Source organism: Ailuropoda melanoleuca, chromosome 1, assembly GCF_002007445.2.
Source record: "Ailuropoda melanoleuca isolate Jingjing chromosome 1, ASM200744v2, whole genome shotgun sequence".
NCBI classification, from domain to species: domain Eukaryota; kingdom Metazoa; phylum Chordata; class Mammalia; order Carnivora; family Ursidae; genus Ailuropoda; species Ailuropoda melanoleuca.
The window spans coordinates 124,445,953-124,465,536 of record NC_048218.1 but is presented as its reverse complement, the minus strand read 5'-3'; positions in this window follow the sequence as shown (position 1 = coordinate 124,465,536).

The following is a 19,584-nucleotide window of genomic DNA, read 5'->3' as shown; positions in this document are numbered from 1 at the left end:
CCCCCTCTGTTCTTTCTGAGTCTCCTGTCACCCCAACAAGCTGCTTGTTTTCCCTGCTTCTTCTCTAGGCCGTTGCTCATCCCTCCATCCCAGGTTCCAAGCGTCAAATCTCAGCAACTGTACCGTACTCCTCATTGTCAGAAGAATGTTCATGAAGAAGAACCGGCTTGGCTCACTCACGGCTGTGCATAACACGGATTTTTGTCCTTATTTTCCAATTACCAACAAAACATTTAAGAGATAATCCCTGTCAATGACTCTTGACACCTTAGATCTCTTGCAGAGGCTGTCCGGAGTGTCTTCCAAGAACAGCTTTCACCCTGTGAGGTACCCGACCTAAGCCGACCTGAGCATGAAGAAGACTCACGCACTGTGCGCTCATTCCTGTCAGATGCTACCAGGGACAGAAAAAAAGAGAGTCCACTATTCTGTTGCTTTACTCATATTTGCACCAAGTTGCTCAGAAAAACTCATTAGCTCTTTCTTTAGAAAGTACTTCTTTTCTTCCTTTTGCTGTTGTGTGTTTTTTCTCTGCTAAGGCATGGTTTGGTTTTTTTTTGCCAGTGACAATGATGGCAGAAATCACTCCGTTTTGCTTTGTTTCCTTCCCTGAGGACGACCTTGGCTGGCTCTTAGTGGGTTCCATCATACGTCGAGCTGGATCGAGGGCCTGGGCCCCTGCCGTTCTGCCCTGGATTGGAAAATGCCTCCTCCTCCTCCTCACCTCTCCCCCCCCCAAGCCCTACAAGGGGAGTGCTCAAGGTCAGGAATCAGGACAGATTAAGAAATCTTTTCAAGGGGCACCTAGGTGACTCAGTCGGTTAAGCCTTTGACTCTCTTGGTTTAGGCTCAGGTCATGATCTCAGGGTTGTGGGTTTGAACCCCACGTGGGGCTCCTGGCTGGGCATGGAGACTGCTTAAGATTCTCTCTCTCCCTTTCCCTCTGCACCTCTCTCCCAATCCCCCACCCCGCCCTGGCTCTCGAGGGCACTCTCTCAAAAAAAACAACTTTCCAGAATTTAGAGAAAGAGCCCTTGAGGGCCACATTCCAGTCTTGTGGTTTGTTCTCTTACTGCCACCCTTGCTCCCAAATGGGCTGCCTCCTGTTCCACGCTCAGCTCAGCACGCGATGTGAGCCCCTCAGTCCACACCTCAGGGTGCCTCCGCCCAGGGGAGCCCCAGACGGTCATAAATGCGTGCATTCTCCATGTCAGCATCTCCGGGATTCTTCAGTATGATCTATGTTAGTTAGGATTTCAAAAGCAATTGGCCTAATCTTTTTTTTTTTTTACCTGAACAAATTACCTTCCCCCAGAAATTCTTTTTTTTTTTTTTTTAAGATTTTTTATTTATTTATTTGACAGAGATGGAGACAGCCAGCTAGAGAGGGAACACAAGCAGGGGGAGTGGGAGAGGAAGAAGCAGGCCTCACAGCAGAGGAGCCTGACGGGGCTCGATCCCGTAACGCTGGGATCACGCCCTGAGCCGAAGGCAGACGCTTAACCGCTGTGCCACCCAGGCGCCCCTCCCCCAGAAATTCTTGAAAACATTTTTCTTGGTTCCTAGAATTGCAATTCCAGTCTCAAGTATGACACCCATATTCACATATGCCTTTTCATGTTCTGATGTATCTGCATGCCTCAGATTTCTCTCTGCATTTCTTAGGGTGTCAGTGGCTCTTAGGGGATTAAAATTTATTCTCAGGCATCTTTCCTTCTAGTAATTTTAGAACTCAAAGTCTCATTTGTATACATTTCCACTATTGTTTCCTTATCTATGGTGTGTTCTTTTAAATTTTTTTGGCTTTTATGATATATATATATACACACACACATAGACACAGTCACATATGCACACGTATACCTGCATACTTTGGTCCTGGGGCTTAGTCATATAGACTTGTCTTTCTCTCTCTCTCTCTCTCTCTTTTTTTTTTTCTGAACAGAGATTTAATTCCAGGATTGATTTCTGAAGTTCAGGGTTTTGTTTTTTTTTTTCCAATTTAACTATTCTGGTTTATGAATAACTTTTTGATATTTCTAGTGATTAGGGATGGTCATAGGCATTACCCCCCCCCCCAAACCCCACACCCAGTCCCGCCCATCTCCAACCCGCTGCCAGGCACCAAGTATCACTGCCTGTCCTCCAGTGACCCGAGCACCTCCACTCTGCCTGCCCCCTCCACAGAGAAGTGTCTAACAGCCTTGACTTTTCCACTTCTCGGCATTTCTCTATTCAGTGCTCTCGTCTCTCAGAGGGGCTGCCCTTTCTGCTAGGAAACAGCTAATTTGAACCCAGGTGCTCCGAAGCAATGCTGGTATTTTTCGTTAATTAGTGCTAATTTGAAACCAGGAGGCAAGCAGGTATGCGGAGCATTTCCCAGCCACTCCCCAGTTCACTGTGGATACCTCTACCACTGTGGCACAAGGTGGGTGCCCAATGACCCCACCCTTCAGTAGGATCTCCAAATACCCCTGTGCCAGTCCATGGAAAACTGGAGGAATCCTGCCCTATTTCATGACTTGCTCTTTGGAAAACAGGGAACACAGCTGTGTCTTAATAGCTGTATTTATGGCGGGGGGCGGGGAGAAACAAGCAGAATATTTGCTCCAGTGAGCACCGTAAGAGGGCCCCAGACCGAGAGGCAAAGATGAACCAGAAAATGAGGGCGTGTAAAGCCCCGCATTCTGGTTGGTGTCAAACTGGAGGAACGCGGGGAGATGGCGGCCCCAGAGCCGGAGAAGGCCACGCACGACGGCGATCAGGAGTAAGTGGGCTGCATGTGGGTGGGAGGGAGGAGGATCTGGTCTGATGTGGATAAAGGGAGGTCAGAGGGGTCAGAGGCTCGGGCAGCCAAGGATTTCTAGTTAAAGCTGTGATTTCTGTGTGCTTCAGCCATGTTTGCAATCCAGCAGGCTAATTAAGGAAGCTGTATTATAAATCAGATCCTAGAGCTGTTTCTTTGGGAGAAATCAATGGGTCTGTTAACATTTTGAATGTGAAAAGTGGTCCTGCTTTTCCCTATTTTTTAGTGATGATCTTTTGAAAGCTATCGGCAACTCACAAACCCTTCCAGATTGTTTGCGAAGCTGGAGTTGTTCCCCGGAGAGAGGAGATAAAGTGACATAGAAAGCAATTAAAGGTGATGGGACAAGAGTGGGGATCCCAAGGGCGCGGAGCAGTTCCCCCAGATAGTCTCAAGGCAAGATGCCCAAAGGGAAAGGTTTGGAATTTTTTTTTGCCAAAATAATATGGATAATTCATACAACTCTAGTTCTATGTCCAGAACATAACATGTCTTGTGTTGCTTGCTCAAGAAGTTTGTTTGTGTGACTTATTTAATTTATAATGGTTTCTCTTTTTTTTTTTAATAATTTTTTAAGTTTATTTATTGGGGCACCTGGGTGGCTCAGTCGGTTGGGCATCTGCCTTCGGCTCTGGTCGTTATCTCTGGGTCCTGCAACTGAGCCCCACATGGGGCTCCCTGCTCAGCAGGGAGTTTGCTTCTCCCTCTCCCTCTCTCTCTGCCTCCCTATCATGCTCACTCTCTATCTTTCTCAAATAAATAAATATAATCTTTCCCAAAAAATCAAGTTTATTTATGTAAGTAATCTCTACACCCAACGTGGGGCTCAAACTCACGTCCCTGAGATCAAGAGTTGCATGTTTCACTGACTAAGCCAGCCAGGCTCCCCTATAGTAGGTCTTTTAACATCTTCTAGGAATTTCACGTTAGCTTGATCTTAGTTCAGGCACTAAACGTAGTTGTTGTTGTTGACAATTCTTTTTATTCACAACTATTATTGGTCAAACTGCTGAAAAACTAAGTCAAATCTAATGTAGTTAAGAGCTGCAGTGGGAAAAGTGAGATCTGGCTGCTAAATAGACCCAGCTTCGTCAGTGCTTAACTGTGTTGCTATGGACAAGCCCTCCAAGCTTTTGTTTACCTAGTGGTGGAAGGGGACGCCATTACCTTCCCTGTCGGGCTGTTGTCAAGAGACTTCTTAGCCTTAATTGCGGAGGTAATGGCCTTAGGACTGAGTTTATATTGACTGTGTACATTGACCATTTACAACTGTGTTTGACAGAAGTCTACTGTAACCTGTCTGAAAACATTACTGCTACCAACTTTTCTATGACTTCATGTCTACTCTGCATTTGCCCAGAATGACCAGGTTTCCACTCCCACTGGTTTATTTTGACATAATTTGAAAGCACGCACCTATCTAAGCTTCATAGCATGGTGCGTGAGGGCCCTTCACAAATTGGCTCTGGCCCATCTCACAAGCTTCTCAACTTCTCCTCCTTCTATGTTTCCCATCTCCATGTTTTCAAGAATGTTGTTTCTTTTATCTGTGTTCTCTTCCGATGCCGGGTGGGTTCCAATTCATCCTTAAAAATACTCAGCTGTCCTTGATCGTCGATTCATTCCTCCTTTCCTTCAGCGAGCATTTATTGGCCTATTGTTTGTCAGGAACTCTGTCTCTAACATAGTTGTATAAGATAAGAAGATGTGGGGAAAGCCTTCATGGAATCCCCGAGAAAGAGTTAATCATTCCCTTCTTGTACATACTTTGTACGTCTTTCTATACCATAGTGTACTGTGCTATCATTATGTGTTTACAGGTTTCTCTCCCCAGTAAGATTCAGTTTCCCAAAGGCAAGGCCCAAAGCTTAATCATTTTTTCCCTTTGCTTAGGATACAACATATAATTGTTGCCCCCAATGGTTTGTTTCAATAAACTGGACTGTGAACGAAAGATACAAATGGTAAATGATGTACTCCAAACTCCAAAGTTTATATATATATGTGTGTGTGTGTGTGTGTGTGTGTGTGTGTGTATGCAGGGGAGTGTCCAAAGTGATTGGCACAGATAACAAATTGGAAGAAGAAGGGCCATGAATGTGGGTTAGAGTTGAGGAAGTTTTCATGAAGCAACTGTGGGTCTTGAGTTAGACCTGAAAGTACAGATCAATTCAGGAGAGATGATGGAAAAGCAGCAGGAAACGAGCAAATCATGTTCAAAGGAGAGTGATCCACAAACTGGAACAGAAGACTTTGTTGGCCAAATAGCTGCACTGTTAGAGAAATGTGAAAATATGCCTCAGCAAGGAGTTTCGGACCCAGTGGGCTATAGAAGAATAGAGAGGATTCCTGGACTTTCTATAAAGGCTTCGTAGGTTTTTAAGTACTTTTGGTTTTTTTTCCTATGAAGTAGGCAGAGAAGGTAGACCTTATTACCCATTTACAGATGGAGAAACTGAGATCTAGGAAAATACATGACTTTTCCAAGTCTCACAGCTAGCAAACGACAGAGACAGGACAGGAAGCCAGGTCTTGTGCGTGATTGTCTCTGAAGCACACTCATTTCTGCTATGTTGATGTGGGGGGCCCATTAGCCCTAACCCCCAAGAGAGTCAAAGCCAGTGAGCAGAGATCCAGCTGAGGGACTTGAGCATGGAGCCCCTCCCCCCATGTCCCTACTTTCAGTGTCAGAGATGCAAAATCCAGAGCTTGGGTTCAATCTCCTTGAAATGAACTGGTTTATTTTACAGTTGGTTCTCCAGCAAAGTGAAACAGAGGCTAGAGGGGGCTCTTCTTTTCTCTGTTTGGGGAACCAAAGACCCTCCTTATGGAGAGAAGTGGGACTAAGTTCTTATTTAGTCTAGTAAAAAAAAAATTCCATTCTCATTTTGTGAACTGTTTCATTTCTTGGTTGAATATGAGCTGGTTAGTAGATACTGACACAGTGGCTAATTTCCCTATATCCTCATTCACTTATCCCGGCTGAGGAGGCAAGCTGTGTACAACTTGTTTCTGAAACCAAATAGTTGCCTCCTAATTTCTCAACAGGACTGATCTTTGTGTGGCTTTCACTATACTGTTTCTCTGAATGACAATTTTATTTGGGAAAAGAGAATTATTTAGTCAAATGATTTAATTCAGTGTTTCTCATTTGCATATTTAAAGACTATCGTGTGACCTTTTCCTGACATTTTAGAGAATGAAATAAATTTTATCTTGTGAGGACTGGTAATCCAGAACATAATTACCCCCACACGGTACATTACTCATGGCATATGGCACTCTGCTACTTTCTGATGACAATTTTCTTCCCTCTCTCTCTTCGTTTTTCACTCTCTGTCCTACTTGCTTTCTATTCCCTCTTCTCTTCCCCCACCCCTTCCCTTCTTGGACTTTCTGGGATGTCTGGCAGATAAATCCCTCATCTCTGGACTGAAAGGCCTTTCTCAACACCTTCGAACAGATGACTCTATCTCCTAGAAAAACCTTTCGTAAAAGCTTGCTTTATTTGCCAACCTTCAGAACAGATGGTCTACCTATAAAGTCCGATTTGGGTCTGGAATTAAAGGAATTTTGTGAATCATTAAAGCAAAACCTCGTCTATTGTTGAAGAAGCTATTTACAGCTTCACAATGCATACAACAATTTATTTGGTCAAATCCAAGTCTACTCAAATATTTGCTTCCCATCGCTAGGGCTCTGGGCATACATTTTAAACCCATTGTTAGTGGACTCATTCATTCCTGCTCCTGCAACCCTAACTACTAAATGGGTTTTGATCAGAAAATATACCATTCGCAAGAACTAGAAGACCAGTTTGAGTAACATAATCATAAATTTGGTTCCTACCTGGTACACGCTCAATGAGGCACTTGAGCGCCAGCAGCAGATTTCTGAGATCAAGTAGTCCCGTTGTCAGAAGTGTCCATCCACTTAGTTCTATAGGCTCTGACTGCATCCATATGTATGGGGATGTCTATATGTAGGTTATGTAAGGCAGTGGGGAAATTACCTTTCTGTCAGCTTTAATAATTAACTTTCATTAACTTTTACAACAATGGAAAACCTCCAATGTGGTCTTGACCTTTGAGACTCCGATCAGTTAGACGGGATGGTGACAACAGCTTCCTCAAGTTCCTTGTGAGATTATACCACTCATTGCACTTGCGTGTGTGTGTGTGTGGGTGTGTGTGTTTCATTGGTTTGCAGAGATTTACACAGAGCGGTGCACATGGAAGTTATAAAAAAAAAATCCCTTCAAGTGTTACATCCCTGATGTTCTACCTGCCAATTTAGAAGGGAGCTCTCAGTGACTTTCAGATCCCCAACCCCAGAGCTCTAGACCCACTTATTTAATGCCTATCCATCCTCTCCGCTTGGATGCCCCATAGGCATCTCAAACTCGACACATCCAAATCTGAGCTCTTGATCTTTCCTCCCCAGTTGGCTTCATCTCTACTCTTCCCCATTCCGGTAAAAAGCACCCCCTGTACTCATGTCAGAAACCTGCTGCAAACACTTTTCTATTGCAAACACTCTCCTTACCTCCAGCCAATCTATCAGCATCAAGGCCTGTTGAGTCGACCTCCAAAAATATCACAAAGCCATTGTTTTCCACCCCTGCGTGCCTCCCTAGCTTAAACCACTGCCAGAGCCTCATGCAACACTTCTTGCTTGCTCTCAGGCCTCTCGGTCTCTTTGCCACCCATCGTCGTGATCTTTTCCTGCTAGACTCTTCATGGAGCTAATAATTATCCTTAAGATAAAAGGTCTTCCATGCAGGGACCTTGGACTGTCTTAATGACTACTATAGCCCCAGTAGCTAGGATGAATCTATTACAGAACTGGCTGAATGAGACTTACGTGAATGAATTGTATTTGATACAAGACGACTTCCAAAAGATTCTGGCAAGTCCCTAGAGTTTGTTCAGAATTAATCTAACCTGTATTTTTAACGTAGCTCAAACAGTTGTGTAATTGAATTAGATGTGGCATCATTTAGAGCATATATTACTGCTTTGGATTGTTTTGATAAACGTGCAGCATTTATTCAGAACTATTGTGCATTGATCAAATTGTGTTCTTAGGTTTGGTTGCCGAAAGAATTGGAAAACGGTGCATGTAAAGATAGACCCTCAGAACCATTGATCAGATTAAAAATGATTTATTTGAGAACAAATAAGAGTTTTTGCAAGCATGACAGGATACAAGCTGAACAAAGATGATTCAGAAATATTCCTACAGGGGCGCCTGGGTGGCACAGCGGTTAAGCGTCTGCCTTCGGCTCAGGGTGTGATCCCGGCGTTATGGGATCGAGCCCCACATCAGGCTCCTCTGCTGTGAGCCTGCTTCTTCCTCTCCCACTCCCCCTGCTTGTGTTCCCTCTCTCACTGGCTGTCTCTATCTCTGTCAAATAAATAAATAAAATCTTTAAAAAAAAATATTCCTACATAATAACAACAACCAAACAGAAAATGTGAAGAAAGAAAGGGATCGTTGGTAATAGCAACAAAAGCTATTAGGACAAGTAGGAATAAGTTTTATCTAAAGACATGTAAGAACTTTATAGAGAAACTTGGCCAGACATCACTAGGGATCAAAGGAAAACCTGAGAAAAATTTACAGCTGTACATCTTCTTGAATGTGAGGGCTCAATATCATAAAGATAAATTAATCTATTACAAGTTAATTTATAACATTAAGTGCTATTGCAATAAAAATCTAAAAGGATCCCCCCCCCCCCAGAACTAGAAAAACTTGTCCTAAAACTTGTATGGAAACAGAAAGGACCGAAGGACCAAGAAAGGCAAAACAATTCTCATGAAAAAAATGTGGGGAGACTCCCTCTGCCAGATATTATATTATCATCATCATTATCATCATCATCAGAAAGGTTTAGTAATTAGTGTCCCATTTGTCCTACAGAAGACAAACATACCAACGGAACAGAACAGAGGGCCAGATGCATATAGTGAAACTTAATATATGATTGAGGTTACATTACAATAGAGAGGATGAACTCTTCAAGGTTGGACAACTGGCTATCCACATGGAACAAATACAATTTAGACACCAATTTCACACCATACACACAAAAAATGTTTTAAGTTGTCTAAAGACCTAAATGTAAAAAGCAAAAATTTTCAACTTTCAGGAAAAAAAAAAAGAATACCATCAAACCTTGGGATAGCATGTTTTCTTAAATCATAGAACTGTGCCCATCATAAAGGAATTTGGTACCCATCAATCCTACTTTGTTCAAATTAAAATATGAAATTAATTCCAACAAAAGTGAAGACAGGCTCCAGTCTGAACAAGATATTTGCCCCAATTAAGTCTTAAGGAGGATTAATGTCCAGAGCATATAAAGAACTCCTACAAGTCAATAAGACAAAAGGCAAAAACTCAATCAGAGCTGTCAATTTCTAGGGAACTTGAAGTGCCAATTAATATATGAAAAGATGTTCAATTTCACCAGTAATCAGGGAAAAGTAAATTAAAACCACAATGGGATACATTTCTTTTTTTTTTTTTTTAAGATTTTATTTGTTTATTTGACAGAGAGAGACAGCCAGCGAGAAGAGGGAACACAAGCAGGGGGAGTGGGAGAGGAAGAAGCAGGCTCCTAGCAGAGAAGCCCGATGTGGGGCTTGATCCCAGAACGCTGGGATCACGCCCTGAGCCGAAGGCAGACGCTTAACGACTGTGCCACCCAGGCGCCCCTGGGATACATTTCATACCTTTCATTAAGAAGGGTGAAACTAGATCTGGTGGAGTCTAAAGCTTATGTAATTTGTGGAGTCATTTTAAGAAAAAGAACATGGGGGGCCACCTGGGTGGCTCAGTCAGTTAAGCGTCTGAACTCTTGATTTTGGCTCAGGTCGTGATCTCAGGGTCATGGGTTCGAGCCCTTTGTTGGGCTCCGATCTGGGCGTGGTGGAGCCTGCTTAAGATTCTCTGTTTCCCTCTCCTTCTGCCCCCCCCCACTAGTAAAAAAAATTAAAAAAGAAAAAAAATATGAAGTTACTATGGGGATTTGAAAGGGTCAAACAAATGAAGGGTTCTGAAATTCGAGCTTCATTTCTTTTGTGGTAAATCTCTTTTGCCTGAAATGCCTGAAAATGCCAAGGGTACCAGGATGTGAACAATAGGAACTCTTACACTACCGTTGTGAGCGTAAATCGGGGCAATCACTTTAGAGAGCAGCCTCACACTATCTTGTCAAGTTGAAGACACACATCTTCTAAGACTTGGGAATTTTCTTAAATATATATCCTTAAGAAATGTTGACGTGTTCAAAAATGTTCATAGCAGCAATGCTTGTAATAATAATAATCAGGGGAGGGGGATAGCCTAAATGTCCATTTACAAGATGATGGATAAGCAAATTATCCTTTGTTCATAGAATGGAATTCCATACAATGAAGAAAATTAATGTATTAGAGCTTCACATAACATAAACTCATCTGACAAGCACAAAATCGAGTGAAAAAATTATGAAATAAGTACATTATGATTCTGTTTACATGAAGCTTAAAAACATGCAAATATGTATGATATATAGACAAATAGCAGACGTATAAAAGCAAGCAATAGAGGGACGCCTGGGTGGCTCAGTTGGTTAAGCGTCTGCCTTAGGCTCAGGTCACGATCCCTTGCTGAGCGGGGAGTCTGCTTCTCCCTCTGCCTCTCCTCCCTGCTCGTTCTCTCTCTCTCTCTCTCTCTCTCTCAAATAAATAAATAAATAAAATCTTTAAAAACAAAAGCAAAACAAAAAGTAACAAGCAAGGGAATGATAAGACATGAAAGATAGTGGTTACTTATGTGGAAAGATGGCGGAAACTTACCAGGAAAGACAATGAAGAGGACTTCAACTGGATCTGTAACATCGTATTTCTTTTTCCTACCCCAGATTTCTTGTTTTGAAATTTTGAGGTATGCATTGGTTTCCTAGGGCTGTTATAACAAAGTACCATCAACCAAGCGGCTTAAAACCACAGAAATGTATTCTCTCACAATTTCAGAGGCCAGAAATCCAAAAGCAAAGTGTCCCAGGGCTTTGTCCTGCCTCGTCCTCTCTTCTGGCAGTGGCCACATCTGTGGGTTCCTTGGCTCGCCCCTGTCTCCCTCCCATCTCTCTGTCTGGCTGCACTTGGCGCTTTCACTGTGTGCCTCTGTCTTCCCCCCTTTTTATAAGGAGACTAGGCATCTTGGATTAAGGACCCATCCTCCTTCAGTATGACCTCATCTCCACTAATGGCAATGACCCTATTTCCAAATAAGTCATTCTGATGTCCTGAGTAGGACTTTAACATCTCTTTGGGAGAGGCAAGGTTGATTTACTTGTAGTGAAATGTGCAAATCTTAAATGTGTTTTTTGTGAGTTTTGACAAATGCATATTTGTATTAGTTTTCTATTGATCCTATAACAAATTACCACAAACTTAGTAGCTTAAAACAGCACAAATTTATTATTTTACAGTTCTGTAGGTCGGAAGTCCGGCATGGGTCTCACTGGACTAAAATCAAGGTGTTGATTGGGGCGTGTGTTCCTTTCTGGGGGCTCTAGAGGAGAATCTGTTAACTTGCCTTTTCTAACTCCTAGAGACCACCTTCCTTCCTTGGATCTCAGCCCCTTCCTCCCTCTTCAAAGCTGGCAATGTTCCATTTCTCTGCCCTTTCTTCTGTTTGCCATTCTGTCTTTCTGACCACAGCCAGGAAAGGCTCTCTGCTCGTGTGATTAGATTGGGCCCACCCAGATAGTCTCCCCATCCCAAGACCCTTAATGTCAATCACATTCCCAAAGTCCTTTTTGCTATTTAGGATAATGTATTCACAGGCTCGGAGCATTAGGGCATGGATGTCTTTGGGGGCCATTATTCTGCCCACCACCCGTGTAACACCCACCCCAACAAAGTGTAGAATATTTTCAGCTCCCCCCAAACTTCCTCTTGCCTCTTTTCAGTCAATCTCAGCTCCCCCGCTGCCAGAGGTAACCTCTCTTCTGATTTCTATCGCCTTCAATTAGTTTGGTCTGTTCTAAAACTTCATATACAGGGGGCATAGAGTATGTTCTCTCTCTTGCCTGTAGCTTCTGTCTCCCTACATAATATTTTTGAGGTTCATCTATGTTGTTACATGTATCAGTTGTCCATTTTTTAAATTGCTGAATAGTATTCCATTGTATGAATATACCAAAACTTGTTTGTAAATTCTCTTGCTGATGAATGTGTGGGTTGTTGCCGGTCTGGGGCAATATAAGCTTTCTTGTACAAGTCTTTTTTGGACACGTGTTTTATTTTCTATAGGATAAGAACTTAGAAGCTTTGCTGGGTCACGGGATACAAGTATGTTAACTTTATATGGAACTTCCACATTGTTTTCCAAAGGCGGTTTTACCAATTTAGTTTCCCACCATCCATATATGAGAATTCTAGTTACCCCTCATCTCTGCCAGCATTTAGTATGATTGACCTTTGCAGTTTTAGCCATTAGATGGGTGTTTGTTTTATTCTTTTTTTTTTTTTAAAGAAGCAAAATGTTTTTCCTCCAACAACAAAATAAGGACTCTTCCTCAAAAGGTTAGCCCATTTCACGGTGGGGGTAAAGCTTTGGTGTGACACATTAGCTAACTATTTTTAATGCCACTGTATGATTATACCTTAGAAGCACTCTTTAAAAAATTAACAGTTCTTGAAACATAATAAAACAAATGTATTGGTTTGCATATATACCCTAGGAAACGAATCTTTTCCCCTCCTGTCAAATTTTATCGTCTTAATTGACATGATGCCTTGAATTAAATACTTCTCTTAGATTTCCAACATTCTCCCACTTCCTGAACATGGGCTGTGTTTGATTTATTTATCTTTCTATCCCTGGCACATTGCTGGAAATACCACCAGTGCTTAAAAAGGCTGTTGAGTGAATAATGCACATAAAGAAGTGTATTGATTTAAAGCATGAATACGAAAGACTGGAGTTACTGTCTCTCTTTTTATTTTATTATGTTAGTCACCATACAGTACATCCCTGGTTTCCGATGTAAAGTTTGATGATTCATTAGTTACGTATAACACCCAGTGCACCATGCAATATGTGCCCTCCTTACTACCCATCACAGGTCAATCCCATTCCCCCACTCCCCTCCCTTTTGAAACCCTCAGTTTGTTTCTCATAGTCCATAGTCTCTCATGCTTCATTCCCCCTTCTGATTACCCCCCCTTTCTTTATCCCTTTCTTCCCCTACTGATCTTCCTAGTTCTTATGTTCCATAGATGAGAGAAATCATATGATAATTGTCTTTCTCTGCTTGACTTATTTCACTTAGCATTATCTCCTCCAGTGCCGTCCATGTTGCAGCAAATGTTGAGAAATCGTTCTTTCTGATAGCTGAGTAATATTCCATTGTATATATGGACCATAGCTTCTTAATCCAGTCATCTGTTGAAGGGCATCTCGGCTCCTTCCACGATTTAGCTATTGTGGACATTGCTGCTATGAACATTGGGGTGCATATGGCCCTTCTCTTCACTACATCTGTATCTTTGGGGTAAACACCCAGTAGTGCAATGGCTGGGTCATATTGAGGAAGATACTATCTCTCTTTTAATAGAAAACAGAGTTTCGTACTTGCACTGAAATCAGCCACAAATTGGGGCTGAGATAAATCCCTTTTTATTCCATTCTTCATTGATGGTGGAAGAAATCTTAATTGAAGATGAAAACGAGCACTTATAAGAAAGGAAAATCAAAGACTTTGGACGCTTGTGTTCTAAACCGTGAAGATCCCATCCACAAGTTTGTTTCAGATGTGGTGTCACGTGACTCCACACTTTTGAGATGGTGGTTTTGAGTTTAGTATCCTGCTATCCCCTTATTCCACAACATGGTACGGCCTACCAACTGGACTGAGTTCTATTAGAAGAGCCTTTGGATTTAATTTCCATGAATCAAACCCAGTTTGAATGTAACAGAAGGGCCTATCTCAGTACTCATGGGCATCTGTGGTTAGAATTCAGAAACCCTGGGAAAGCTCTGTAAAAATGTTTCTGTGAGTGTGCAAGGGTAAATTTTTTCAGTGTCCCTTGTTTTCTTTTTAAAGATTTTATTTCTTTATTTGAAAGACACAGCACGAGCCGAGAGGGAGGGGCAGAGGAAGAGGGAGAAGCAAACTTCCCGCTGAGCAGGGAGCCTGACGCGGGACTCGATTCCAGGCCCCTGAGATCATGACCTGAGCTGAAGGTAGATGCTTCACCGACTGAGCCACCCAGGCTTCCCTCAGCATCCCTAGTTTTCATCAAATTGTCAAAAGCCAAGAAATGTGAAAATTATAGATCCCAGAGCTAACAGATTTGGTATCGTGGCTACATTGACTTGTCAGTGAAGTCAGTTTATTGTAGAGCAATTAATAGACTCGTTTAAATAACTAACCTGATTTTTCTTCTTCTGAGTTCAAGCGTGTGGCTGAGTAAATGGAAACAAATTTCCTGGCAAAATGCAAGTGCATCCCCAGCCATCATTGACAAAATGGGCAGAAATTATACCACGAGGCAAATCTCTCGGTCAGGAAAAGAACAAGAAAACGTCACCTCCCCTAGATTAACTGTTATGTCTTGACTTCAAGTTACACTGATTTTTCTTTTTTTTTCAAGATTTTATTTATTTATTTGAGAGAGAGAGAGAGATAGCAAGAGAGAGCACGAGCAGGGTGAAGGGCGAGGGGCAGAGGGAGAGGGAGAAGCTCCATCCTAGGACCCTGGGATCATGACCTGAGCTGAAAGCAGACGCTTCACCGACTGAGCCACCCAGGCATCCCTCACATTGATTTTTCTAATAGACCCCAGGCTGTCTTTTCACAGGTGCAATTTGTCCATAAAGAGCATCTTTCTCTGTGTCCTTCTGGATTTAGGAAATAAAAGAGTCTTTCTCTTGTGTATTCAAAAAGACTGACCCCCCCCCTCCAAAGGATTCCAATCCATCAAAGAAAACAATTCCCTGTTTAATATGAAGCTCTATTAATTCCTCTTAGCGTTGAGACCAGACACTGGGCGGAAACTCACATTTCCGAATGGAGAAAAAAGATTCAAACAAACCAGTAATCACCAGTCAGAAGCAAATTACCTTCTGGTGACTTATTTTGGTCCAGCTTGAGGTTTGATTTAGAAAAGGGCGACATCCTATAGAACACAACCTGTTGGAAACTTCCTTTGGATGAGTTTGGATTAGAGACACCTCCTGGGGGCAAAGCCACCCCCAGCCTAATATGGGGGTGGGGGTGGCGGACAGGGGGAGCGGGAGGTGATGCCCAGACATTTGCAGGCATTTGCAGGAAGTACACTTTGTACAAACTTGAGGACAGTCACCTGGGGCTCACGACTCTCATTCCAAGCATAAGTCACATTTTCTTTATTGTTTATTGTTATTTCAATTTGCTTTATTAGGTGTGTAGTGTGATAAGACTTGTTACAGCAATATTGGAATGAAGGATTACATTTTATGTGTTTGAAGATAACATTGTAACCTTTTGCCCCTGCCATTCCAGGCCTCCCTCCCAGCCCCATCTTCATTTTGGAGGTGGGACTCCCAGTAAAATAATGAGTGTGCCGAGTCCACTGGGATGGAAAGGCCAGACTAGTCATGGTGAAACTCTCTTCTACTTTATTGCCAACATTATTTAACATTTTGGAAGTAAGCCAACTTCATCTTTGGAGGATTTTAAAGAACTGGCTGCGTTTCACACTGGCTTCATCATGATAGAATTTTCTAGTAAACAGTCATGCTTTTCTAACAAGACACCATAAGAGTCCACAAGAGTCCCAACATCTGGCTACTCCTAAGACTGGATGAATCCAATTTTATTTCTCTGCCAAAACAAAGGGCTCCTTTTTGGTTATTTTCTTAGTTCTGATGCCACCCGGTACACTTCTTACTTCTTTTCTGGAACTCTCCTCCTTTGCTGTCTATAATCTTGAATCCTCCTGATTCTTCTCTCCCTTGTATCGGTCTCCTTATAGCTTGTTCTCTCTGCCATCACCTCTGGCCCCCAGGGCTTCATATCATTCCTCTGCTTCCTAAACTCTACACTCACTCTTCTAGAGAACTTTATTTTCTTTACAGTCATGATTCCAAAATCAACTATTACTGTCACCGTAGCTCCACACTAGCAGGGTTGGGAATACTTCTGAAGCAAAATTTTCCCACAGTCAAACCCCTTTCCTGCCACCCCTCAGACCTTTCTGTAAATTCTCATTGATCTAATTTGAGTAAAAACCAGTGGGGAAGTAGATGAAACCCCAAATTCACTACTCAATACTCAAGATTTTGCATTAAGATCTCATTCTTTCATATCTATTTCATTTTCTTTTCTACTTTCCCTTAATTTGACTCAAATCAATCCATTTCTGTACTGTCCTTCCCATGTTTGCTTTCTACATTTTATAAGTTATATACCCTTGTTGTAAAAAAGAGAGAGAAAAAGTATTACATTGTCTGGAAATATACAGAATAAAAATGGAAGTTCCCTTCCACCACTCCAATAATACTTGTCAACAAAGCTAATCAAGACAGTTAAGATAGAATTTTGGGTTGTATCAATAGATAAGAAGAGAAATTATAATCATCTTTTACGTTTTATATCTGTTTAAATAGCCTTTTAGAAAGCTTTGAAGGTGGGCGCAAGGCAAAAATTCCATTTTTCCTCTGGATGTGCTCATAGGACAGGCAGACATTGCTACTTCTGCCAAGCAGAGGAACTGAAAGCAAGTAGTGGCTAAAATAAGCAAAGCACATAGGCCTTGTAAAGGAGGCTCCCAGAACCAACCAAAGCTTGGGTAGAAGAAGACACCATCTGGTATAACCAGGGACTTACGCCCTCAGGTTCTCTCTTCTTTGGTCATCCCTTCCCACCCCGCATTCTCACGTGTGAGGTGGAAGCATTGGGCTTACCTCCCCTCACTTGGCATAGCTCATTTCCCAGGAACCACTCTGTCTCCTGAGCCCTGGGCGCAATGATGTCTAGAAGGGCTCAACAGAGCCCTCAGAGCCTCACTGATCATCTTGCCATTCATAAGCCCTCTCAAATAAATATGATGCTTATACTTTGGTTGTGCACCACATTGGCCATTAATTTATGTCCATATTTTTTGGGGGTTTTTTTTAATGATTTTTTATTATGTTATGTCAGTCACCATACAGTACATCCCCGGTTTCCGATGTAAAGTTCGATGATTCATTAGTTGCATATAACACCCAGTGCACCATGCAATACATGCCCTCCTTACTACCCATCACCANACTACCCATCACCAGTCTATCCCATTCCCCCACCCTCCTCCCCTCTGAGGCCCTCAGTTTGTTTCTCATAGTCCATAGTCTCTCATGTTTCATTCCCCCTTCTGATTACCCCCCTTTCTTTATCCCTTTCTTCCCCTACCAATCATCCTAGTTCTTATGTTCCATTGATGAGAGAAATCAAATGATAATTGTCTTTCTCTGCTTGACTTATTTCACTTAACATTATCTCCTCCAGTGCTGTCCATGTTGCAGCAAATGTTGAGAAATCGTTCTTTCTGATAGCTGAGTAATATTCCATTGTATATATGGACCACATCTTCTTAATCCAGTCATCTGTTGAAGGGCATCTCAGCTCCTTCCACGATTTAGCTATTGTGGACAATGCTGCTATGAACATTGGGGTGCATATGGCCCTTCTCTTCACTACGTCTGTATCTTTGGGGTAAACACCCAGTAGTGCAATGGCTGGGTCATAGGGTAGTTCAATTTTTAACTTTTTAAGGGACCTCCACACTGTTTTCCAGAGTGGCTGTACCAACTTGCATTCCCACCAACAATGTAGGAGGGATCCCCTTTCTCCACATCCTCTCCAACAATTGTTGTTTCTTGCCTTGTCTATCTTTGCCATTCTAACTGGCGTAAGGTGGTATCTCAGTGTGGTTTTGATTTGAATTTCCCTGATGGCTAATGATTTTGAACATTTTTTCATGTGTCTGTTAGCCATTTGTATGTCTTCATTGGAAAAGTGTCTGTTCATATCTTCTGCCCATTTTATGATTTGTTTATTTGTTTCTCGTGTATTGAGTTTGAGAAGTTCTTTGTAGATCTTGGATACCAGTCCTTTATCTGTGGTGTCCTTTGCAAATATATTCTCCCATTCCGTGGGCTGTCTCTTAGTTTTTTTGACTGTTTCCTTGGCTGTGCAGAAGCTCTTTATCCTGATAAAGTCCCATAAGTTCATTTTATCTTTTATTTCTCTTGCCTTTGGAGATGTGTCGTGAAAAAGGTTGCTCTGGCCGATGTCATAGAAGTTGTTGCCTATGTTCTCCTCTAGAATTTTGATGGATTCCTGTCTCACATTGAGGTCTTTCATCCATTTGGAGTTTATTTTTGTGTATGGTGTGAGAGAGTGGTCAAGTTTCATTCTTTTGCATGTAGCTGTCCAATTTTCCCAGCACCATTTATTGAAGAGACTGTCTTTTTTCCACCGGATGTTTTTTCCTGCTTTATCAAAGATTAGTTGCCCAAAGAGCCGAGGGTCCATTTCTGGGTTCTCTATTCTGTTCCATTGGTCGATGTGTCTGTTTTTGTGCCAGTACCATGCTGTCTTTGTGATCACAGCTTTGTAGTACAGCTCGAAATCCGGCATTGTGATGCCCCCAGCTTTGTTTTTCCTTTTCAACAGTTCCTTGGAGATTCGGGGCCTTTTCTGGTTCCATACAAATTTAAGGACTATTTGTTCCAGTTCTTTGAAAAATGTCCTCGGTATTTTGATCGGGATAGCATTGAAAGTGTAGATTGCTCTGGGTAGTATGGACATTTTAACTATGTTAATTCTTCCAATCCATGAGCATGGAATATTTTTCCATCTTTTTATGTCTTCCTCAATATCTTTCAAAAGTGATCTATAGTTTCTAGGATATAGGTCCTTTACGTCTCTGGTTAAGTTAATTCCAAGGTAACGTATGGTTTTTGGTGTTATTGTAAATGGGATGGATTCCCTAATTTCTCTTTCTTCAGTCTCGTTATTCGTGTATAGAAATGCAACTGATTTCTGGGCATTGATTTTGTATCCTGCCACCTTACTGAATTGTTCTATAACTTCTAATAGTTTGGGAGTGGATTCCTTTGGGTTTTCCATATAGAGTATCATGTCATCTGCAAAGAGAGACAGTTTGACTTCTTCTTTGCCGATTTGGATACCTTTGATCCCTTTTTGTCTTCTGATTGCTGTTGCAAGGACTTCTAGTACTATGTTGAATAATAGTGGCGAGAGTGGGCATCCTTGTCGTGTTCCTGATCTTAAGGGAAAGGCTTCCAGCTTTTCCCCATTGAGAATAATGCTTGCAGTAGGCTTTTCATAGATGGCTTTTATGAGATTGAGAAATGTACCCTCTATTCCTACACTCTGAAGGGTTTTAATCAGGAAAGGATGCTGTATTTTGTCAAATGCTTTTTCTGCATCAATTGAGAGGATCATATGGTTCTTGAGTCTTTTCTTGTTGATATGATGTATCACATTGATTGATTTGCGAGTGTTGAACCATGCTTGCATCCCAGGTATGAATCCCACTTGGTCATGATGGATAATCCTTTTAATGTACTGTTGGATTCTATTAGCAAGGATCTTGTTGAGGATTTTGGCATCCATATTCATTAGAGAAATCGGTCTGTAATTCTCCTTTTTGAGGGGGTCTTTGCCTGGTTTGGGGATCAAGGTAATATTAGCCTCATAGAATGAGTTTGGTAGCTTTCCTTCTGTT